At 46.3% G+C, this 25,078-nt stretch overlaps 1 long non-coding RNA gene across 1 annotated transcript; it reads right to left on the reverse strand.

Annotated features, from left to right (window-relative positions):
- Nucleotide 1: 1 nt before the first annotated feature.
- Nucleotides 2–24,720, reverse strand: LOC139361645 (uncharacterized). The gene is made up of 6 exons (XR_011619224.1): nucleotides 23,862–24,720; nucleotides 23,072–23,236; nucleotides 14,978–15,027; nucleotides 14,732–14,849; nucleotides 5,839–5,936; nucleotides 2–828 (listed from the first exon to the last, which is right to left on the reverse strand). It is a non-coding gene; the product is annotated as an uncharacterized lncRNA (long non-coding RNA).
- Nucleotides 24,721–25,078: the final 358 nt, after the last annotated feature.

Consider the following 25,078-nt stretch of genomic DNA (forward strand, 5'->3'; position numbering starts at 1 on the left):
AGAGGCCGGCCTTCTTTACAACTCCCAGGGCCGAGGTCCTGGCCAGGCTCGGCCCCTGCACCAGGCCATCTATTTCTGCTTCACAAAGCCCCTCAGGCCAGGACCAGGGCTGCCTTCAGCCTGAGCTGATGAGGCCAGGGGCACAAGTAGCCCCTGTCGCCGATGGAACCCTGAGAGAGCAAAGCCAAGCGTCATGTCTGCCACACACGGCATCATGTTGGGGGAATGGGGTTCAAAGCCGGCCCCTGGCGTTCCCACACATGCTTCTCTCATGCAACCAGGCTCCCAAGCCACATGCTCACTGGCCTCTCCCAAAGCCAGGGCGCTGGGAACTGTGGAAAGCTTCTGATTTTCTAGTGCCAGAAACATTCTGGAGATTAACACAGGAAACCAGGTACGCCGAATGGACATCTGTTACACACGCCACCCAACAACAGCTGAATACACAGTCCTCTCGAGCACCCAGGGGACATTCCCCATGACAGACCATGTGCCAGGCCACAAAATGAGCCACAGTGAATGGAGAAGGACTGAGACCAAAGCGGAGGTGTTCTTCAGCTGTACTGGCACGAAACTGGAAATCAACAGTGAAGGAAATGTGAGAAATTGAAAAATATGTGGAAATTACACACTCCTAAACAACCAGTGAGTTCAAGAGACCATCAGGGAAACTGAAAACTAATTTGAGAAGAATGCAAACAAATGCACAGCCCGGGCCAGCGCAGTGGTTCACGCCTGTCATCCCAGCACTATGGGAGGCCGAGGTGGGAGGATCGCTTGAATCCAGGAGTTTGAGATCAGCCTGGGAAACATGGTGAAATCCCGTCTCTATAAAAAAATAAAATATAAAAATTAGCCGGGTGCGGTGGTGCACGTCTGTAATCCTAGCTACTTGGGAGGCTGAGGCATGAGAATGGCTTGTACCTGGGTAGAAGTTGCAGTGAGCCAAGATTGCACCACTGCATCCCACCCTGGGCATTAGAGCAAAATTCTGCCTTTAAAAAAAAAAAAAAATAGCACAGTGTATCAAAAATTCCAAGATGCAGCTAAGGCAGTGCTGAAAGGGAAATTTATAATTGTAAATGTCTACATTCAAAGAAAGAAGAAAAATCTCAAATCAAAAACCTAACCTTCCACCTTGAGAAACTAGAAAAAGAATGAACTAAACCCAAAGCAAATAAAAGGAAGAAAATAATAAACATGAAAGTGGAAATGGGAAGTAAAAATACAGAGAATGGAAAAACAAAAGAGATAATCAACAGAACCAAAAGTGAGTTTACTGAAAATAATAACAAAATTAACAAATCTTTCACCAGATTGACCAAGAAAAGAAAGATGGGACACAAATGACTAAAATCAGAGACTGAGCACCATGGCTGACGCCTGTCATCCCAGCGCTTTGTGAGGCCGAGGTGGAAGGATCGCTGAGGCCAGCATTCAAGACCAGCCTGGGGGAACATGATGAGACCCCATCTCTAGTAAAAAGAAATAAATAAAAAATTAAAAACCCAAGTTTCTAAAATCAGAAATGAAAGAGGAAACATTATTGCCGACCTGACAGAAATAAAAGGATTCCATGAAAACACTACGAACAATTGTACACCAACAAATCAGACCATCTAGACACAACAGCCAAGCTCCTAGAAGGACACAAACTACCAAAAGTGACTCAAAAATGACCCCGAGTAAGCATGTGGGGTAGCAGCCCCGCCCTCGGTCTCCTCGACCGTTCAGCGCGGGGTGGGGAGACAGGAAAGCATGATCCCCGTTCCCTGGCCTGCATTTCCAAGTCTGAATCCCCCAGCACCCCGGGGAGGGCCTCCTAGGAGGAGGTGCCACAGGCTATTGTGCCAGGAGCCACCGGAGGCTGCAGTGGGGGCTGGGGCGCTGGGTTCCTGGAGGGTCTCCTTCCAGTCAGAGAATGCCCCTGGGGAAGAAGCCTGGGTCTGAACCGGGGCCCCTTCACACGGTCCTTTCCAAAATCTCATCCCTCCTAGGGCCAGGAGTGGGTGCCAGGCCGGTGCTGGGAAATGGGCAGATTTGGCCACAGCCCCTGGGACTCTGGTCCAGGCCACAGGAGGCATCTCTGAGTGGTCTCACTATGCCATGACAAACCGCTGCAAGGCAGAGGGGACCCACAACAGTATCCCTTGTCTCGGCCATTTCCCTGGACTCAACTTCCTCATCTATCCTCTGCGGCCTAGATTTCAGACAGCCCTGCCCACCTACTGTCTGTTCACTGCTCAGTCTGCAGTGACTGTTCAATAGCACTCCATGGCTCCCCAGTGCTCTTGGGGAAAAGGCCAAGCCACAGCCTGAGGCCCCAGGCCCTGCTTAGCTCTCCAGAAGAGCTTCTCACCATCCAGCACCCAAACCACCCACTCCTAACTCTGCACCTCCCTGCATAAGCCCTGCTCACTCACCCCCGCTCACACCCCACTTATCCCCGCTCACACTTCCGCTCACTCACCCCAATCACACCTCCGCTCACTCACCCCCACTCAGTCATCCCCGCTCACGCTCCCACTCACCCCATCACACCTCCGCTCACTCACCCCCACTCACTCATCTCCATTCACACTCCCGCTTACTCACCCCCACTCACACCACCACACCCCACTCATCCCCGCTCACACTCCTGCTCACTCACCCCCATCACACCTCTGCTCACTCACCCCCACTCACTCATCCCTGCTCACTCACCCCCATCACACCTCCGCTCACTCACTACCACTCACTCATCCCCGCTCTCTCTCCCGTTCACTCACCCCCACTCACCCACCCCCACTCAATCACCCCCGCTCACACCCCCTTCATCCCCGCTCACTCACCCCCACTCGCTCACCCCTGCTCACACCCCACTCATCCCCGCTCACACTCCTGCTCACTCACCCCCATCACACCTCTGCTCACTCACCCCCACTCACTCATCCCTGCTCACTCACCCCCATCACACCTCCGCTCACTCACTACCACTCACTCATCCCCGCTCTCTCTCCCGTTCACTCACCCCCACTCACCCACCCCCACTCAATCACCCCCGCTCACACCCCCTTCATCCCCGCTCACTCACCCCCACTCGCTCACCCCTGCTCACACCCCATTCATACCCTCTCACACTCCCACTCACTCACCCCCATCACACCTCCGCTCCCTCACCCCCACTCACTCACCACCACTCACCCACACTCGCTCATCCCTGGTCCTTCACACAGGCTACACCACCAGCCCCTCCCCCACCACCTATTACTTGGACTAAATCCTCTCAACCCTCTGGTCCCAGACTAAAGAGTCTTCCCTAACCCGGGGCCAAGTGCTGCCCCGCCATCACGCCACTCACCCTTTTGTGGCTTCTCTGGCCTAAAGCTCACATTCCCACGCTCAGTCCCTGCCACCCGAGGACCCCACAAGCCCCATTTGTGGGTGGGGCCTGGCACACACTGCACAACGAGCTGCTTTTGCATGAACTGCTCTGCGGCTTTGGGCAATCACCCGCCCCGTGTCCTCTGTGAAGTGAGATGACAGGTGCGCAGGCTGCCAACATACCAAGCAGATAACACGGGCACAAGAACCGGCGTTCAGGGCCTGGCTCATGGAGGGGCCCCAAGTCCCAGCTCAGCAGAGCCTGCCTTCATCCCAGGGTTATGGCTAGGGATTCCCAGCACGCAGGACTTTCCGTGCTCAAGGCAGTATGGTCCCTGGGCAAACTGGGAAGAGCTGGCTGCCCCAGTAGGGCAGAGGGCCTGGCCCTGTGTGGGAACCGCCTGTCTCCAGGGCGCTTGCCAACATCTGCTGCTGGCCATGACTCAGCACTTTCAATGGTGGAAAAACCACCACTTGTTTCTGAATCACAAACCCCAGGTGTGCCCTGACCCGAGTGGCCCCGGAAGGCGCACAGGAGGAACCGGGGCACTCACTCTCCACATGGCCCATCCCCACAGTGACCAGAAGGGCCCACTCATAGTAGCCCTTGCCCTGCTGGGCCGGACCCTGGTGGGTGCAGAGGTGGCCCAGCTGCAGGAGCACGTGGTGAAGTCCCGGCCACACTCCCTGCAGGACAGCCTCGATAACAGCCGCACGGCCTCCAGGAGGTAGTGATGGGCCATGCTGCTGGCACCCGCGTGCAGGCACAGGGTCCCGAAGTTGGCCAGCACCACTGCCTGGTTCCTCCGCTGGCCCAGGTCCTGAGCTGCCCGCAGGGTGTGGTAGTAGCCCTAGGCTGCCTGTCTCGTCTGGCCCAGCAGGGCAAGGGCTACTATGCCTTCAGAGCCACGTCTCTCTCTTGTCATCTAACCCATTTAAACTCTCCTTTCAAACTCTATGCCAGACCTAACCACTTCTCACCTTTCTCATCATTTCCAACCAGGTCCAGCCCTCATCATAGCGCTCTGGGTTACTGCAAAAGCCTCCAAAATCGCCAGGCACAGTGGCTCATGCTTGTAATCCCAGTACTTTGGTAGGCCAAGGTGGGTGGATCATCAGAGGTCAGGAGTTCAAGACCAGCCTGGCCAACATGGTGAAACCCCTTTACTAAAAATACAAAAAATTAGCCAAGCATGGTGGTGGGTGCCTGTAATCCCAGCTATTCAGGAGGCTGAAACAGGAGAATCACTTGAACTCAGAAGGCAGAGGTTACAGTGAGCCGAGATCGTGCCATTGCACTCCAGGCTGGGTGACAAGAGCGAAACTCCATCTCAGAAGGTTAAAAAAAGAAAGAAAAAAAGCCTCCCAACCCACGTCTCTCCTTCCACCTTTCACCCTGCCCTGCATTCTACCTTCCACTCTCAAACATTTCAGAAAAAAAAAAAATTATATCCACAGAGAGAGAAAGAGAAAGTACAAATGGGGTGAAATGTTTGGGGAATCTGAGGGAAGAGTATATGGGAATTCTCTGTACTATTTTTGCAACTTTTCCATAAGTCTGGAGTATGTTGAATTCAAGAGTTAAACAAAGAAAAAACAAAAACAAAAACAAAAATAAAACACTGTCTCCCTTTGTGAACCCATCCTGTCTTTCCCCTGGCAACTGAAGGACGCTCTCAACTAACACATCTATTTTTTCATGAACACTAAAAGAACCCTTGCCTAGTTTTGAGTTTCTGTGCTTGGCAGTAGAAGTGTGTGTGTGTGTATTTCATATATATGTGTGTGTGTGTATATATGTGTGTGGTGTGTGTGTATATATAGAGAGGGAGAAATACATATGTGTTTATATATATAGAGTATATTTACATTGGTAATGTATATAAATATAAATATATGTGTGTGTGTAGATATATATAATACATACCCCATAGCCTGTCCTTAACCGGCTTTAAACTTAGTCGGAAAAACACATACGTAAGCAGAGAATTTCAAAACAATATGATGAATATTTTGATCGTTGGATGTGTTGCTATGGAACACGCTGCTAAGACACAAAACCTCCTAGATGGGGCAATGAATGAATGAAGTTTTGCACCTATAGGCACCCCCTCTGATATCACCTCAAACGTTTATAGTTATATGCATTTGCTGCCCCCAGGACCTCTGTTTCATAAGGGTTAGTCCTAGAGCCCAGCGAGTTCCTACTACAGCTGGCACACATATGCCATTCAAGAAACAGTGGCTGAGTGAATGACGAGTTAAGAACCATTTGTCAGCCAGTGCTCAGTAATACAACATGCACTGGTATGCAAATTATATTTTTGTTGAAAACAAGGGCAGGTTATCTTTCCAGAGAAAGCAAACCTCAAAAGCTTCTTTACCCTAGTAAAGCGCGTTCTAAGAAGCTCCCCTTATATAAAAGAAAACCTCCTCATTCGTTATCAATGGCACGTAAACCTAATAAGCCTTCACCTCTGATGACATCTCTTCCATCCCCAGGGCTAGATGAAGGAGGTTCCGGAAACCCTGGTAGTTGTGAAGGTGGCTCCCAGCTCTGACAGTCTTGAACCCTGTGGGCGCGGGGGTCACACAGCAGAAGAACAACAGAGGGAAGCATCATCAGGCTTCGAATCTGTTTGAACCAGAGATGGCAAATAGGCTGCAGCCAACTGAAAACACCAGAGATTCATGGTGGCCACCTGAGGGGTTGTGCTCTTAAAAAACAAAAATTAAAATTAAAAACTAAAAAATTAAAAAAGGAAAGGGTCAAGAATCCATCAGGTCTGACTGAGACGTGTATCAGTGACTAACACCCCGTATGGTAAAAGTACTCCGGTGCGCTTTGGGTACTCACAGCTGCAGCAGTATTCAAAGGCGTGTGCTTCCCTAAGACTAAGCCACGGGAATACCCCCCCAGCAACAATGCCAGGAGAAATGTCTAACATGGATTTGGCTAGAAATACAGTTGTCTTCAACAAATTAACACTGAATACATCCTGACTTATTAGAGCCTGTGAGAATGACATTCTCAATGATAACAGTTATCACTACAATCTCCAAACATCTGTGATCCTACAAGGAGGAACTGTGACAGCGCAGGCCACGTGTCCAGACTGCTTCCCAGACTGCCTGTTACAGAATAAAAGAAATGAAATCACCCCTAAGAATGTCTTCACTCACATTTAGCCCGTTGTTCCTTTGTGTGCATCTCTGTGCTAAAATGGCCATTCTTCCCCACAGCCTGAAGTCATACGCTAAAATAAATGAGACTCACATGAAGCCAGAAATGTGCAGATGCCAAGGAAACCAACACAAACGAAATGGGCTGGAGAGTGTGGCCAGGAGGATGGTACTTCCCAGGAAGCAATTACTTCATCTCTGCCCATGAAGCAGGCAGCTGTCACTGTCCCCCAGGCCCACGCCAGCCACTCGAAGTAGGTTCTAACCAAACTACCTCCAACAATCAACGTAAATACACCACACAATTGGCTTCTGAAAGGACACCTTGCAACCAACAAGAAACTGTAAGCACAACTTTGACAAACTGTGCAACTAAAATCCTTGGAAAGGGATCAACACTGCCACATTTTGACTCAAATACTGTTTCGTGGTAGCACTGCAATAATTCACTGAAACAAAAGAATGAATGAGGAATATGTTTATATAGGAATCAGAGGAAGCTTGACTAATCATTTAAAGAAATAGGTCAAGAAACTGCTAGGTTCAGATGCTACCGTGAGACACTGTCAGGGCCTTAGGCAAATTCACTTCTCTTGGTCCTGTTTATAGGTTCATCAAAAAGCAGCTTTGGACTAGGGAATCTGTTGCTTTCCAATGCCTTCCTTCTGCGATTCCAGCCCAGATTTTAGGACTGCTCTCCCACTTGGTATATGAAAGCATTTTCTGTGTATAATAGCAAGAGTACATTTCTGTGTTGAATGCGGTTTGGGACCTACTCTATGAGGCAGAATATCATCATGTAATGTTAAGCATGATGACAAGGCGTACTCTAGATAAGGATAACACATAAGACGTGGCCATACACCTGTGCGTGCCTGGCAGGGAGATGGGGAAGTCTCATTTAATGAAGCCGGGGTGCCTGTTGCACCTTAACATCCTCAGTCCACATCAAGTTCACAACGTTCTTCTGACATCCAACCACAGGTATCACATACTTTTCCACACTTTCCACCCAAGATTAAAATATGCAGAGCACCGTGATAAAGACGCCTCCATCCCCAGCATGTGGGCTCTCATTCTGTAGAATTACATACTTTCGGGGCAAAATGGTGACCAGGTTGTAGCGGCAAGCAAGACTGGGCTCCGTGGGGACAGCAGGCCCTGCAGCAGCCACCACTCCTGTCGCCACAGTCTGATGCAGCTGCAGAGAAGCTGTGGCTGAGGCCATTCACTTTGTGAGAGAACCGCACAGGAGGGAAAAGCTAGGGAAAGTAGGGAAGAGGGCAATGTCAGGCTTCTGAGCCCAAGCCAAGCCATCGCATCCCCTGTGACTTGCACGTATATGCCCAGATGGCCTGAAGTAACTGATGAATCACACAAGAAGTGCAAATGCCCTGTCCCACCTTAACTGATGACCTTCCACCACAAAAGAAGTGAAAATGGCCGGTTCTTGCCTTAAGTGATGATATTATCTTGTGAAATTCCTTTTCCTGGCTCATCCTGGCTCAAAAAGCTCCCACACTGAGCACCTTGTGACCCCCACTCCTGCCCAGAGAACAACCCCCTTTGACTGTAATTTTTTTTACCTACCCAAATCCTATAAAACGGCCCCACCCTTATCTCCCTTCGATGACTCTTTTTCGGACTCAGCCCGCCTGCACCCAGGTGATTAAAATGCTTTATTGCTCACACAAAGCCTGTTTGGTGGTCTCTTCACAGGGACGCGCATGACACGCAGGTGCAGAGCCAGGGAAGGATCTGTGATGAGAACAGAAAGGAATGTGCCTCCCTGTACACACGCTCGGATTTTATGACAATGTGTGCAGGAGGCTGAACTGGATGCCTGAGAACATTCCTCCAAGTTCTTTTGCTGATTTTCTAAATATTGGTGTAAAATCTGAACTCAGACAAAATTTTTTTAAATCACTTAACATCTTTGTCTGGTGCTCAGCATCATGTCTACATGATCATCTAGAAAACCAACTTCAGTTCTAAGGCTCACATCCTCCTATAAAGTCCTAGGGATTTCACAAGGGAATGCACCTCTCATTCACATCAAGAACACACACAACTACCATTAAAGAAACGCTTAATTTGCTTACACAATTTTTTAAACACCCAGATTTGAAGTACAATAGAGAAGACAACTTTTTGATAGCTCTGCTTTCCAAATGCGAACTGCCCATAGAGAAAATAACCTGCCGTGATTTCTAACCAGTCAACCACCTGTCTTCCCTGGCTACAGTAGGAGCAATCTTTCTGAGCTCAGGATGAAAAAGAACCCAGCTGGTTAGGGGACAGAAAATCATCACTTCTCAGGGGGCTTCCCGGGTCCCAAATCCCCATGTGATACACGGAAGTAAAAAACTATCAATGACCAAGCATCTGAACGCTTATCCCACCTCCCCATCTGCTTCTCCTGCCATGCAAATTTAAAATTAATAAGCCTGCTATTAGAGAACAGAGTTGGTGCTGCATCTGTCTTTCTAAAATTATGGATAATTACCAGCCCACAATGGCTTCTAATCAGATTTGAGTGGTCCCTTAGACAGAAAGCTAAAGTGCCTCAGCTCTAAACTGAGAAGAAAACAGAAACTGAAATGCTCTAGATTTGATTTTTTCCCCCTTGTTCTAAAGTTGCTGTTCCCGAATCTCCTTCTACTGTCTTCTTCATAAAATGTATGAGAAACAGGGAAATTTAAAGACATGATAGAAATGGCCACTTTTTCTAGGTACAAACTTTGTGAACATGATTTTCAGCTGCTGGGCTTTTTCTCCACAAACTGTGAGCCTGGAGTACATTTTCACCCTCGTGGTTACACATTCAGAGTCAGGGAAAGTGGCTTTAGCAGTAAAGAGGGGAGTGCAGTGAGAAGTGACCGGGCACTGAGAAGGGCAGACAGGGACTCTACCTCGGTGGCCTGCAGCACTCCTGGGCCTCGACCTTTAATTTTCTATCTGTACAAGGGATCTAAAGGCCCGTGATTCTAGAACACGACAGCTCTTCATACATACATACGCAAACATCACACGCCTATGTGAAAGCTGTGACACTTGGCTGATTTCCTGAAGAAGTTGTCTTGTATCATTTCTACTGAAGTACTCCACCTCCTTCCAGACAAGTATCAGAGGATGATGGCCTATCCCACAGCAATGTGTGTAACCTCTCCTGCTTAGGATCCCTGTTCACATAGCATTTTCCAAAAGCATTTGGTGTGAAGTGACAGAAGAAAGAAGAAGAAGGTTCTTTCAGCCCATTCATTCATTCATTCATTCATTCAACAAATATTGACTAACTATCTATGTGCCAGGAACTGGTGATATAACAGGGAACATATATTTTTGTAGGTAGAGACAGACAACCAAAAAGTATGTTAAAGAGTGATCAATGCTGTAGAGGAAAATACACCAGGAAACAGGAAAGAAGAATACCCGTAGCCACCCTACACTGGGGTGACGCTAGCGTTACAAAATGGAAACAGTGGCCGGGCGCGGTGGCTCACACCTGTAATCTCAGCTCTTTGGGAGACTGAGGCAGGCAGATCACCCGAGTTCAGGAGTTCAAGATCGGCCTGACCAATACGGCGAAACTCTATCTCTACTGAAAACATAAAAATTAGCTGGACGTGGTGGCACACACCTGTAATCCCAGTTACTCAGGAAGCTGAGGCACAAGAATCACTTGAACCTGGGAGGCAGAGGTTGCAGTGAGCCGAGATCGCGCCACTGCACTCCAGCCTGGGTGACAGAGCAAGACTCTGTCTCAAAAAAAAAGTAATAATAAAAATAAAATGTAAACAGAGAATAAGATACCAAAAGAAAGTACATGAACGATTAATTGTAACAAAACCCTTTGTAAGTTGATACTTTCCTTCCTGGATCCTTGTCCCTTACAAATGGAAAAAAAAGGGCGGGTAGGGGGTAACATCAAAATGATGGTGATGTTTTAAGATGACTTCAGGTTTCAGATGTCTGACAGCCATACTCATGTACTTCAAGGAAAAATCTCTAGCTCTGTAAGCCATCTGGGCAATGGTTTAATGTCTTTTTTTTTTTTTTTTTTTCCAGAGAGTTTTTAAAATACAGGAAAATGTGTGTGTTTATTTGGCTGCTCTGTCCCTGCACACGTGCAAACTGTGCTAACAGGTTTTTCCATGTTTTGCTGAATTTGCCAGCTTGCCATAAACAGGCTTCCGTGTCTTAATTGTCTATAAATAGCACAAACACCCAAAAATGCAAATTAAGACAAGCTGACCCTTCAACTGCTGCTGCCATGACAGCAAGCGACAATTGGCCAAATCATTACGTGGAGACTGAAGCTGTCTGGCAGACAGCACAGGGTCCACTGCTTTTCCCATAGCATTTAAAGAAACAAGCAGAAACGGCTCTCCACACAGGACAGACACGTCCTTTGTTCTTTGAATAAATGCTGCCAATGCCCAAAATACTTTCTCCATCACACTATCTATATGGAATTCAAGTTCCTTCCAATACCATGAGTAACGCCAGTTATAGACTGTGTTTAGCCATAGTGACCCATTAGCATTCTTGTTCCTGTAAAATGTTGAAATAATAACATTGAGTGTGCACTCACGAGGTGCCAGGGTCTGGGTTTGATCTCGTTTAGTTGTCATTGAAATCCTGTAAGATCAGTACCATATTCTCTTATTTTTCATAGATGAGGAAACTGAGGCACAGAAAGGCTAAGTAAGTTGTCCATGGTCACAGGTTATTTAGGAACTTTTCTCCAAACTTTCAAAAGTTAACTACTGCCACTATTACAAATGGGTGTTTGTTTGTTTGTTTTTGAGACAGGGTCTTGCTCTGACCACGCTGGAGTGCAGTGGCGTGATGATGTTTCACTGCAGCCTCGACTTCCCGGGCTCAAGTGATTCTCACACCTCAGCCTCTCCAGTAGCTGGGATTACAGGCATGAGCCACCACACCTGGCTAATTTTTTAATTTTCATTTTTTGTAGAGATGGGGTTTCACCATGTTGCCCAGACTGGTTCCAAACTCTGGGCTCAAGAGATCCTCCCAGGTCGGCCTCCCAAAGTGCTGGGATTACAGGTGTAAGCCACTGTGCACAGCCCTACAAATGTGACTTGTACAAAGTCAGAGCAGTGAGCAGGAAGAGAACAGAGACTTCAGCGAGTCTCCTGGATGTTGCAACACCATATCCCTCCTCCATACCATAATGTGTCTGCACCCACCAAGCTCCTAGATGTTGAAGGCAGGCCAGCTCAGAGACGAAACAGCAGTCAAGAAAGAGAAGATGCAGACATGCGTCCTGATTTCAGCTCGATCGTGCATCTCTCCCCTGCAGCTGCACAGGCAGTAACCAGGTGCCATGAGTCTGAAGCAGTGTGTTTGGTTCCTGGCAGGTAATCTTTTGGGAGACCATCCCATACAATTAGTGTTACACTTCTCAAAAAGGAAGTGTGACTTTTAGAGAAAAATCTATTCCATTTGGGAGAAAGGTCTAATAAAACCACAAAAGGATAATACATTCATACAAAAAGAAATTCAATTCATCTGTCACAAACCGAAATCCCAAAGCCCTCTGGGCACACAGCTGCTTTTCTGAGCTGAAATTCAACTCCAGTTGAGAAACAAGTCAACGTTTCTAAAAAGATTTCTTTTTCACATGCCTTCAATAAAAATTCCTTTCCCTCACTTGTCATTTTCCAGATTTAATGGCTCTGTTGGCCTTCCTCTCATTTAGGCCATGAGCACTGACTGCAAGTCTGCTACAGCCCAGACTCCAAGGGAGGCACCCTAGGGAACACAGATGACCGCAGCACAGTGACACCCTCAAGGAGCACACATGGGGAAGGCAAGATGATACAATCGCAGGCTTCACACACAAAAGAACTTGGCATCCATATCCCGTCCCATTTCTAGAAAACAACGATGCTGAGTCAGTAACATGTACTGAACAGCCTGCAGTATGGAGGCAGGCACGATGGGGCTTCATGCGGGGAAGAGCACCTTCAGAAGGGGGCATGCAAGCAACGTGCAGGCAGGAGACACCCCCACGCACAAGGGCCAGCCTGGGGGCCTGCAGAAATGCCCATGCATCTGGGAGGAGGGAGAGAGGACAAGATACTTAAATGCTCCAAAATGAATAGAAGCCTCCCAAGAACCTCTCCCGAGATGGGGCAGGGATTTACAAAAGACCAAACCGAGCATGCGCAGTTACCTGAGCAGCGCGCCACCAGAGCGAGCTATCTAGGAAGAAACAGGGTCACTAGAAGCCTGAGGCTCTACTCCCAGCTCTGCAACTCATTCACCCTATGATCTTGGTGAAGGCTCTTAGCTTCTGTGAGCCACAAGAGAATCACGGGAAAACAGAAGATATGAAAACTGCTCTGCCTTTTTCACAGAACTGCTGAGGGAATAAAATCAGATAATGGATTTTAAAATTCTCTGTGAATTACGAAGCAAAATACAAACGCATGAAATCATTCTTACCATTAACAACAGCACTGTGAAATTAAGAGCAGAGTTAAGACCACAGCATTTTCCACCCCCCGGCTCCCGAGAGAAATAGTGAGTCCAGCCGATGTATTTGGGCAACCCCAGTATCTAGGCTTTGAGAGCCTCAAACAGCTCATGAACTCTGACAGTATCGCTCCAGCCCAGTGCTCACTAAGTTCTCCAAGACAGCCAACTGACAGAAAATACTACAGATTTTTCAGCTGGGCTTGAAGCCCTCCAAGCTCACAGCACAGCTCAACAATGAAGAAGAGTTTTCTGCCACTAGGCTCAAAAGCTGGCTTTTGTAGATTCCCATAGAAAGAACATTCAAGGCCAGGCGTGGTGGCTTATGCCTGTAATCCCAGCAATTTGGGAAGCCGAGGCAGGAGGATCACCTGAGGTCAGAAGTTCAAGAACAGCCTGGCCAATATGGCGAAGCCCCGTCTGTACTAAAAATACTAAAATTAGCCGAGCATGCTGGCGGGAACCTGTAATCGCAGCTACTCGGGAGGCTGAGGCAGGAAAATCGTTGAACTCAGGAGGCTGAAGTTGCAGTGAGCTAAGATCACGCCACTGCACTCCAGCCTGGGTGACAAGAGCAAAACTCCATCTCAAAGAAAAATAAAAAAAAGAAAGAGCACTCTTTTTTGCTGATGTTAAATTTCCTGTGCTTAATACAGAGAATCATATAATACTGAAATCCTGAAAAACATATCATAAAAAGCATTTAGTGACTGAAAAGACATTCAATATAACCTGTAACAGTGAGTTCCCCTCCTCTCTCCAGCCAGCTCCACTAACGCTGTGACCCTTAACAATGCTTTCACTACCACAGAGGAAAATTAATAGGACCTCTTACCCCTCTCAGCTGACAGCTAAACCAGTGCTTCTCCCTGGGCTCACTAAAGATGACCTTTACCCAAAACCAGGCTGCAATGACCCTGTAGATGTTGACTAACAATTTCAAAATTCCCATATTCTTTGTCCACTCTTAAGGAAGATGAACTGAAGCCAGGGGTCTCCAAGTCAGAACTAACAGAGGTCTTAAACATCAGATGGCCCATCCCCTTCTTTGACAACTGGGGGATCTAAAGCTGAGCTTATGGAAGAAAACAGCCTGTTTAGTAACAAAGCAAAAACCAAAGCCTAGTCACTTAACCTCTGGTCTAGAACTCCTGCAACAACCCAACGCCCATACAGGATGAGTCTCCCTAACCAGAAACTCCGAAATCCACAACTTTTTTTCAGTGCCGACGTGACGCTCAAGGAAATGTTCATTGGAGCAGCTCAGATTCTGGATTTTTGAATTCAGGATGCTCAACCAGCATGTATAATACAAATATTCAAAAATCCAAAAATGTAAAAAAATCTGAGACACTTCTGGTTCCAAGCAGTTTGGATGAGCGATATTCAACCCGCATTTTTTTTTTTTTCCTCTAATGAAGGAAATTAAAAATGAGGACTGAGCAAAGTCATTCAATCCATACTAAAGTCATTCAATAGTTTAATTAGTACCCATTTAAAGTTAAGTGCTACCCACAGATATCTAAAAGGATGAACAAATACATGCCTATAATCCCAGAACTTTAGAAGGCCGAGGCGGGAGGATCATCTGATGTCAGGAGTTCAAGACCAGCCCGGCCAGCATGGTGAAACTCCATCTCTACTAAAAATGCAAAAATTAGCCAGGCGTGGTGGCGCATACCTGTTATCCCAGCTACTCGGGAGGCTGAGGCATGAGAATCACTTCAACCTGGGGGGAGCACGTTGCAGTGAGTCGAGATCACACCACTGTACTCCAGCCTGGACCACAGAGCAAGACTCTGTCTCAAAAAAAAAAAAAAGGAAAAAAGAAAACTAATTTAAATTGTGTTTTCACATGGAGCCCATGTTCCCAGAACACAAGCCCTGCTCTATGCTCCAAAGGGTGCCCCTTTATCTTAATACTCACCATATTCCATGGCAGCCATTGGCGCGTGTCTGTCCATCGCACTAGACTTCCTGCACATGAGGCAGAGATCATATATTATTACCTTTCTGCTCCAATGTATGGCCTAGAAGACACTCAGTAAATGATTACTGAACTAAGTCAGTTACTAAGACATTTAAACTTGTATTAACAAAATTGATTTAATAATTTTGCCAATGCAGTGTTCATACCACACAGCTTAAATCTCAACCTGTGGATTCATCTTGTGTTCTGCTAGATTATCACCTATTAACATTCAGGAGGCACCTAGTATGTGCTAGGCATTACTACTTGCTGGGGACCTAGCAGTGGCAAAACAACATTCCTTGTTCAAAGAGAAGTTCTAGTATAAAGAGGAATAGAAGGAACAGGCTAGATTAATGAGAGAGCTAAGAAAAGGACAGGCTGCCGTGGGAAGCACCTGGTCTTGTCTGGATGGTACATAGTTAACGAAGTCTGAGTGCTTCATATAGCGTAAGATCATCTCCTCCAAAGAAGCTAATGAAGCTTTGATTCCCCAGTAGCAGAAGTCACCACAAAGGTGCCCACAGCCACGTGCTTAGTGTAAGAAGTGAAACCAATCAAACTAACAAAGCTCCAACTTCCAGAGGCAACGGTCCAACTATGAAATCCTCTGGCTATGTTCAATTGAAATTCAAGGTATTCAAGAGGCCAATATTTAAGTGATAAATTAACCCAACCACTTAAAACTAAAGTAGTCTTTGGTTCAAGGGGTAAGGGTATACTACCTTTTACAAATTTATTAGCTCTTAATATTTACATTTAAATATGATGAAGATGGTAGTTACTATGTGTTAGGCACCAAACTAAGCACTTTACACACACATTTGCACGATCCTGTGAGATGATAATGACCCCTTGTCATCCCATTTCATAGATGAAAGTCAGGTTTATATAAGCTTAAAAACTTGCCCCAAATGACACAGCTAGTTAGCAAAACCCAGGCAGCCTGACTCCATAGGCCTTGTTTAAAAAAGTAATATTTATAAACTGTCCAGCACACCGGTGGTGCAAACAAGAGTTCCATAAATGCCTAAAGGGTACTTCATACCCAAAATCGTTTCCCGCCAATCAAACTAGACTTACTCTGGTTCTGCATAACCAACTGTCAAATTATTGTTCCATGAAGAAAAGGTGGAATGGGTAGAGATCAGAATAGAGTGAATAACTGGTAAATATACTTCATGACAGGTAGTAACAGGATGTGGCACTTAGGCTATTTCCACATTTTTTTGCATAACACTTTTTTCACAGTTCTAAAGCACAAGAACCATTCTAAGCTGGTGAAAGCATAAGGCATGTCTATGATCCAGGACTCCAATTCACTGTGGATCAGTGGATCTCAACCTTTACAGTATATCAGAATCACCTGGGGGTTTTTAACAGCACTATAGCTGCCCAGGCTCCATTCCTGCAGATTCTATTTCAACTAGTCTGGAGTAAGCACGCATGCATTTTTCACAGCCCCCCAGATGCAGCTAGGTTTGCAAACCACTGTCCAAGATGCTCTCACACTTCTGCTCAGTTCAACACACACTCACTGAGATTCTAAGCACTAGGAATCAGGGTAAGTTAACAAGTCAGGCTCCACTCCCTAATAATATTGGCAAAGAAACCAATATCAGAGATTTATTTCAGTCCAAACCAAATAAATTGCCGGGTGAAAAAAATGACCTGGCATAGTTTGCCACACAAAACTTCCTGTATCTTCCCAGTCAGTAGCTTAGAGACTGACTCTGAGCCATGAGAATTCAGAATCAGGGCAAAATGCCAGTCTGAGGCATCTGCCACACTCCTAGCACACCCCCAAAAGCGCCCAGCTACATTTCACATCCACTGTCCTAACAGGGGTCGAAATAGGGAAGAGCAGTGCAATACAGAAAACAGAGCCTGCTGGGTGGCAAAAGGCTGGGAAATTCAAGTCCTAGTCCTGCTACCAATCGCTCTGGTCACTTCTCTCTGGTCCTGCTGTGGTCAACAGTTACATGAGAGGGTGAGGCATAAAAACACAGATGTCAGGCAAGCTCCAGCATCCAAAATACATAGAAATTAAAAAGCATTAAGGTGATATCAAGGAATGTATGCCATCAACCAGAAAAGTAACTGAAATATTCCTTTTCCCATTCTTAAGAAATCAAAAGTGGAAGCAGAAAATTGAGCAATCAGCCTATCAAGTTGACTGGGGCAACAGAATACACTCATGGATTCTGCTCACAACATCGAGGGTGACAGACCAAAAGAAGAACCGCAGAGCGTCCCTCTCTCCTCTGTCCACCCATGCCACCAGCACGTGAGTGCGTCCACATGCAGCGCCCAGTCTACTGTTCCACCGACGCCAGCGTCCACTCTCTGCAAGCCTACTAAGTGCCACATGTGCTATGATGCTCCCTCATCTCATCACCATAGACATCCCTGCTGGAGGTGAGTATGTGACAGATGAAAATCATGGAGGCCTAGGGAGGTTGAGACCTGCATTCCCACTGCGGTGAGGGCGAATTTTCTTCCTCTCACTATTTTCAGCCCCTTGGCTGACCCACCATTCCCCAGAAAGCTATCGAGTTCTGGCAGCTCTGAGGCCACAAAGCCATAAACGCAGGGGACACACAGCCCATCTGTCTCGAACGGGTCTTTTACTTGTCATGCTGGTCATTTCTAAGAGCAGATGGGTTAAGAAAGACTTGGCAAGTTACCACGAAATGAACCCTCCACTCCTCCCTGGGGGAAGGCTGACTAGCGAGCAGTCAGGCCGGCTTTCTTCCCCTCTTCCTGCATTCCTGTCCCTAAGGAGCCACAGACAATCCCATCAAATATAGGCAGGGGACAGCCACCTCCTTCTTACAGCTGGAGGTGGGAAGGGTCCCCTCGGGCCTTTCTAACTGCATGAAAACCAAACTGGGAGTTGTACTGACTCGGGCCTCACCCATGTTACAGGCATGTACAACACAGGTGCCCAGTGGTATCATCAGGCAGAACTACGAATGTGCTTTCCATCGCTTTCATACATTGATTCCAGAACGGCTATCCACACAGCTCCACGTCTCACACATACGACGTGCTTCATGGATTACACAGCATATTCACCAAGCCCCTCATCCGCTCCTCCCAGCAGCCTTGTGTAATACCTTGAGTATGCTTCTTCATCTCCATTTCTTAAGAAATGGAGTTTCTGAGGTTATGAAACCAAAACTTTCCCAAGAACATCCAGCTAGTGTTAGAACCAGGATATGAGGGCTTCTGATTCTAGAACCAGTATTTGTGCCACTGTTCCACATGGGCCTCTCCAGGGATTTCTGCCTGATCTTGAAATGCAGACAGGAAATCCATCTCTCTACAATCCTGGGGTTCCCTATAGACAAGAAGTCAAACTTCTAACAGAAAGCTTATACTTTTTTGGAAGACTACCTGGGATATTTCTTTTAAGTTAGTTTGTTCATGTTTTGGAAAGATTGTTCCAATGACAATGCGGGGCATGAAGTGTAGAAAGGATTCCATGATGAGGCAGAGAAACAATTTGGGGGCTCTTACAACAGTTCAAATGAGGCATGAGGCGCAACCAGAAAGGACAGAGGGAAAATGCATTGAAAAGAAATGCAAAATGAAATCCACTCAGACCCAGGATGGAAAAAGGGGGATTAAGCATGATGGTGGTTTCTAGTTTGAAAGACTGATGACCAACGATGTCATTAACTACTGCAGAGTGGTATCTGGGGCCTGGGTGCACCAGTTTGTTTAACCATTCACCTGCTGAGCAGTCTCCGGGCTGTTTCCAGTTTCTAGCCTTCATGAGGAAGCAGGAGAATCACTTGAACCCAGGAATTCCAGACCAGCCTGAGCAACAGAGGGAGGCCCTGTCTCTTCAAAAAATTTTAAACATTAGCTGGGCATGGTGTTGTACACCTGTGGTCCCAGCTACTTGGGAGGCTGAGGTGGGAGGATCTCTCCAACCTATGAGGCTGAAGTTGCAGTGAGCCATGATCGCACCACTACATTCCAGCCTGGGAGAAAGTGAGACTTTGTCTCCAAAAAAAAAAAAAAAATGCTAGAGCATCACCCATATTAAAGACAGGTATTGTCTTTTTGAAAATTTAATTACAGTTATGTAATGGACATGTAAAATGTCCACTTTGAAAGCTTGAAAAATATATAACTCTAAGTATTCTTACCTTAAAATTCTGATTCCTACCTAAGATATCGCATACTGTTTACATAAGTATCACAATGTCTGGACAACAACTAAAAATGTGTACGAGGGAGAAAAATGAGCATGTATGCCTATTAATTGAGATATATTTCCCCCTTATTACATAAACAAGTCATCACGGCAAACCCCTGTGGCTGTATCTAAAGCAAGCCTACAGTTTTACTTCTCTGTATTACAAAATGCAAGGCTAAAATTCAAATACTAAACATTTCCTGAAGCCAAGGGTAGTTTACTTAAAATAAATGCCTAGGGTCTATATCAAAAATACGAAAAAGCTAGCTACTTCATAGCCATTCCAATCTAAGTTCAGCTTTTTTTTAATTGACACATAATTGTGTACTGTACATACGTATGGAGTATACATAGTGATGTCATAATACATGTAATGTATGTGATCAGTGTAATTAGCATATTCACCATCTCAAACATTTATCATTTCTTTGTGTTGGTAACGTTCAATACCCTTCCTCCAATTATTTGGAACTATATATTCTTTTTTTTTTTTTTTTTTGAGAAAAAGTCTTGCTCTCTGTATCCCAGGCTGGAGTGCAGTGGTGTGATCTCAGCTCACTGTAACATCTGCTTCCCAGGTTCAAGCTATTCTCCTGCCTCGGCCTCCCTGGTAGCTGGGGTTACAGGCACCCACCACTATGCCCGGCTAATTTTTGTATTTTTAGTAGAGATGGGGTTTCTACCACGTTGGCCAGGCTGGTCTCAAACTTCTGACCTCAGGTGATCCACTCACCTCAGCCTCCCAAAATGCTAGGATGACAGGCATGAGCCACCGCGCCCAGCCTGAAACTATATATTGTTGTTAACTACAGACATCCTATGTTATAGAACACTAGAACTTATTCCTATCCAGCTATAATTTTGTATCCTTTAACAAATTTCTCCCTATCTCCCTCTTCCCCCACCCTTCTCACCCTCTAGGATCCTCTACTTCCAACTTTCATGAGATCCACTCTCTTTTGCCTTCCACATAAGAGAACATGTGCCGTGTAACTTTGTGTCTCTGGCTTATTTCATATCTTCCAGTTCCATCCACATTGTTGAGAATAACAGGACTTCATCCTGTGTTATGGCTGAATAGTACTCCACTGTGTATAAAGACCACATTTTCTCTATCCATCATCTGCTGTTGGACACCGAGGCTGATTCCATATCTTGGCTATGGTGAACAGTGCTGCAGGAAACACACAGGCGCAGAAGCCCCTCCGACACTGATTTCCTTTTCTTTGGGTATCTACACTGTAGTGAGACTGCTGGATCACACTGTAATTTTATTTGTAGCTTTCTGAGGACCCTCCATACTGTTTGCCATACTGGGTGCCCTAGCTTACTCACTCTTATTCTTTTTTCTCTTTGAGACAGAGTCTCACTGTTGCCCAGGCTGGAGTACAGTGGTGGAAATTGGCTTGCTTACTGTAGCATCCGCCTCCCGGGTTGCAGTGGTTCTCATGCCTCAGCCTCCCGAGTAGCTGGGATTACGGGCGCCCGCCACTGCACCCGGCAAATTTTTGTATTTTTTAGTAGAGATGGGGTTTCACCACGTTAGCCAGGCTGGTCTTGAACTCCTGGCCTCAAGTGAACCACCCACCTCAGCTGCCTAACAGTGCTGGGATTACAGGTGTGATCCACCACTCCCAGCTAATTTTTGTGTTTTTACTAGAGACGGGGTTTCACCATGTTGGCTAGGCTGGTTTCAAACTCCTATCATCAGGTGATCTGCCTGACTCGGCCTCCCAAAGCGCTGGGATGTCAGCGTGCGCCCCATGCCCAGCCTGCTGCCCTAGTTTACACCCCCCTACAGTGTGTAAGAGCTCCCTTTTCTCCATATCTTCACCAGCACTTGTTATTTTTTGTCTTTTTGGTAATACCCATCCTAACAGGTGAGATGATACCTCACTGCGGTTTCTGATTTGCATTTCTCTGATTATAAGTGATACTGAGCATTTTTTTCACATATTTTTTGGCCATTTGTATGTCTTTCTTCAGGAAATGTCTGTTCGGTTGGGTGTGGTGACACAAACCTGTAAGCCCAGCACTCACAACGCTAAGGCAGGAGGACAGCTTGAGCCTAGACCAGCCTAGGCAGCATAACAAAACCCTCGCTCAAAAACAAAAAAAAAGAAAAAAGAAAAGAAAAAGAAATATCTGTGTCTGTTCAGCTTTTTGATCTCCAAAAATTAAGAGCCCATTTTGGAATCAGACGACCTGCCTGATTGAGAAACAATCTGTGTTTGGTTCTACTCTGCTACTTCCTATGTGACTTTGGGAAGTTCCCTTAGCCACTTTGAGCTCAACTTCCTCAACATTAACCAGGAATAAGTAGCACCTGCCTCTGCTGGTTAACGCTGAGGACTGAAAGGAGAACCTCCACAACGCCACTTGATGATGCCGCCTGGCAGAAGCCCCTCAATGTGGGACTGGTAGGATCATCTGAAGCCAAATAAAACTTTCCTTTCCACTGTCCCAGGCTCACTCTGCATGCAATTAGCAAGGAATAGCGAAAAAAGGAAACCAAAATAGTTGCTTAATTTTTAATGAGAAATTTTATAAAGAGGGGGTGGTGGCAAAATAGGAGGGAGAGGAGGGGAAGGAAAAGCAGCCGGTCACAAGTTCTAGTCCAGGGCTCATCCCCGGCCTCCTCACTCAGGCAATCACCAGTCCCCACCTCCTGGGGAGGGGTACTTTCTCCGCTGGCTTCACCTACAGGAAAGGCACTGCCACAGGTGTTCAGAAACCAGGAGCACCTTGAAATGGGCAATGTGCTTTGGGTAGGAGACCTACAATTTCCCCAAAGAAACCACGGCACAAAAGTGACCCACATAGGAGGGACCAATGGCTGTAAATACTTGGTGGCAAAAACTGATGTCATACCTTCTGTACAGGAGGCACACACCCAAATAAAACTTGCCAAAATAGCAGAGAAAAAAATACAGCAGACATCCAGTGCCATTCTGTTACAAAAATATTTATATCCCAAAGCCAGGGACCTCTCTGGAACACTGTCTTTATTTCCACGTTTCATGGAAGATGTTTGAGTGCACCCACGTGTGTCTCAACAAGCTTCCAGTCCCTGCTCTAAACCCTGTGGCTCCTCAGCAAAACCCAAAAACAAGTATCAGTTTTCCTTCCAAATGGGAAATTTCCTGACCTAGCGAAACCAGCATCAAATCCACTTATTACGAGACAGCTGATTACAGGCGAAGTCCTCTAGTCCAGGATGACTCCCCTCCTGCAGGAGCAGGAAGGATGGGCAGAGCAGTGGCCTGCCAGACCACATCTCCAGGCAGTTTGAAACCATGGCTGCTCAGGTGAGCCATGATAAAAATCAAAACCAAGTATCTCTGAAAAGTGTACATGTCAAGAACCAGACCTTGGACCAGACTCAGCAGAAATGAATGTTGCAAGGTTTGTTCAGAGACCTCCTCCCCATGCCCCCTCTCCCCGGGACCTCCCTCCTTGCACTAGGGGCCCAGGGCCAATGGACCGCTCCCTTACCTCTAGCCCAGTGCATTTTCAGGACCAGCTCCCAGACTGTACCAGACCCTGAAATGTATTCACTGAATGCACTATTTCTTGAAATGATCGTAAATCACCTGATTATAACAACAATTGTATTAAAAGTGTTCTCTCTCTCCCGCGGGAATCGTGCCATGAGTTTGAGCACGCAGCTTTGCTTCTCTCTACTGCAATTCTATCATTTGCCAAATGTTAACAATTACTGTGTTCACCCATAGCATTGTTGTAAAAAGCCTTAAGACCCACTTCATGTAGCCTGCCTGGAGCACAGACCCTGTCACATGGTAAATGCCCACTGAAGGTGAGTTATCTGTAGCTATTATTACCTAGTACTACAGCGAACAAAAGGAGTCCATCAGGTCTCATCGTATCACCATGAAAGGATGTCCATGTAGACTGCGGAGTGGGAGTAGGGGAACTCAATGTTTATCAGGTACTATTTTGTTTTTTACAATGTGTACATGTATCTTTGTAGGTACACTGGAAAAGATCTGGAAGGAAATACACCCAGTGTTAATAGTGACTACCCCAAAGACACATTCATCCAAACACAAAACAGAAAAACACTCACCATCTTTCTGTCTTCCAAATCATTTGAACTATTTTCAATAAGCATCTATGGCTTTTGTAAAGTTTTTGAAAGGAATTTATTGCAATTTTTTTCTGGAGAAACAAGCAGGAGCATGAAAAAGGTAGAAACAGAAGGTAAAATGGAATGGGACTCAATGGAATTGAGTCCCAGCCAGGCTCAGCAATCACACGAACCACACACCTCTCACTACAACTCAACACCAGCTCTCTCTTCTCTTGGTCCAATGGCCCAAGACTTAGAGATAAAATATTTATTGTGATCACATCAATCACACCAAGGAACTTGGAACCACCCTTTCAAACTCCTCTGGTTCTGTGTACCTGCCCGGGGCTGTTAGCTTTCCTCCTGTGTCTCTGACTGGACTGTAATCCCCTAGTGGTGGAAATGCACCCTGACACTTAGCCATCATCCCCACAACACTCAGCACCGCATAGAGACCAGGGCAGTGATGCCCACTTGGACTGTGATTCTACTTATAAAGCAAAGGACCAGGGGCCAGATGCGACTTGTCTTTGGTAACTTACCAGCTGTTGCTTGAACCGGAACAAAGCCAGGTCTCCTGATGCCCAGAAAAGAGCTAGTGCCTGTCCCGCTAGAAACGTGGTGAAAATGTTTTGCTTGCTGTAAAAAGATGCACTACTGGAGAATATGAGTGCAACTTCTCATGGAGCCACTCAGCCCAGATCACTAGGAAACAGGGCAGCCGGATGAGACACTCGGCCCAGGTCACCAGGAAACAGGGCTGCCGGATGAGACACTCGGCCCAGATCACCAGGAAACAGGGCTGCCGGATGAGACACTAAGCCCGTCCACCAGAAAGGAAATCTGGTTGGGCAGCAGAGGGAAATTCACACAGGTTACTCCAGCCCAACGGCAGCAACAACATGAACCAAACAAAAAATACCTGACTGGAAAGCCATAGCCTGGCTAGCAAATTCGAAACAGAGCCACAATTCTAGCAGCACATATCACTGCAACACAGAACTTCAGTCAGTGTGCACACACTTTAAGTAGAAATGTAAAACGCCCATGTTTTTGGAACAAGCGGTCTATTTGTGTGTGTGTGTGATGTCAAACAAAATAGCTCAGAAGAAACTGTTGGCAAGGAAATAGAAATAGGCGCCCTTACACATTGACAGTGAGATAACGGTATGGCCCTAACGGAAGGGAATCGAGCAACACCCATCAACATTTAAAATGTGCAGAACCCTGGATCCCACAATTCCATTTCTAGCAATGCATCCTATGAACATATTCACGCAAATATGCAAGAATTACGTACAACTCAGCACTGATTAATCCAAACGGTTGGGAACAACCTAAATATTTACCAGTGAGGAACTGGTGGAGAACAGTATTTATCTTATGCCGACATCTGTGTTTTTAAAAAGATACATAGGCTGGGCGCAGTCGCTCACACGTGTAATCCCAGCACTTTGAGAGGCTGAGGCAGGTGGATCACGAGGCTAAGATATCCAGACCATCGTGGCCAACATGGTGAAACCCTGTCTCTACTAAAAATACAAAAATAATCTGGGCATGGTGGCGCACGCCTGTAGTCCCAGCTACTCAGGAGGTTGAGGCAGGAGAATCGCTTGAACTCAGGAGGTGGAACTGGTAGAGAACAGTATTTATCTTATGCCAACATCTGTGTTTTTAAAAAGAGCTGAGGTCACGCCAGCCTGGTGACAGAGCAAGACTCCATCTTGGAAAAACATACAAGCAAACAAACAAACAAAAC

This window comes from Macaca nemestrina, unplaced genomic scaffold (genome assembly GCF_043159975.1).
Source record: "Macaca nemestrina isolate mMacNem1 unplaced genomic scaffold, mMacNem.hap1 Scaffold_80, whole genome shotgun sequence".
In the NCBI taxonomy this organism is placed as follows: domain Eukaryota; kingdom Metazoa; phylum Chordata; class Mammalia; order Primates; family Cercopithecidae; genus Macaca; species Macaca nemestrina.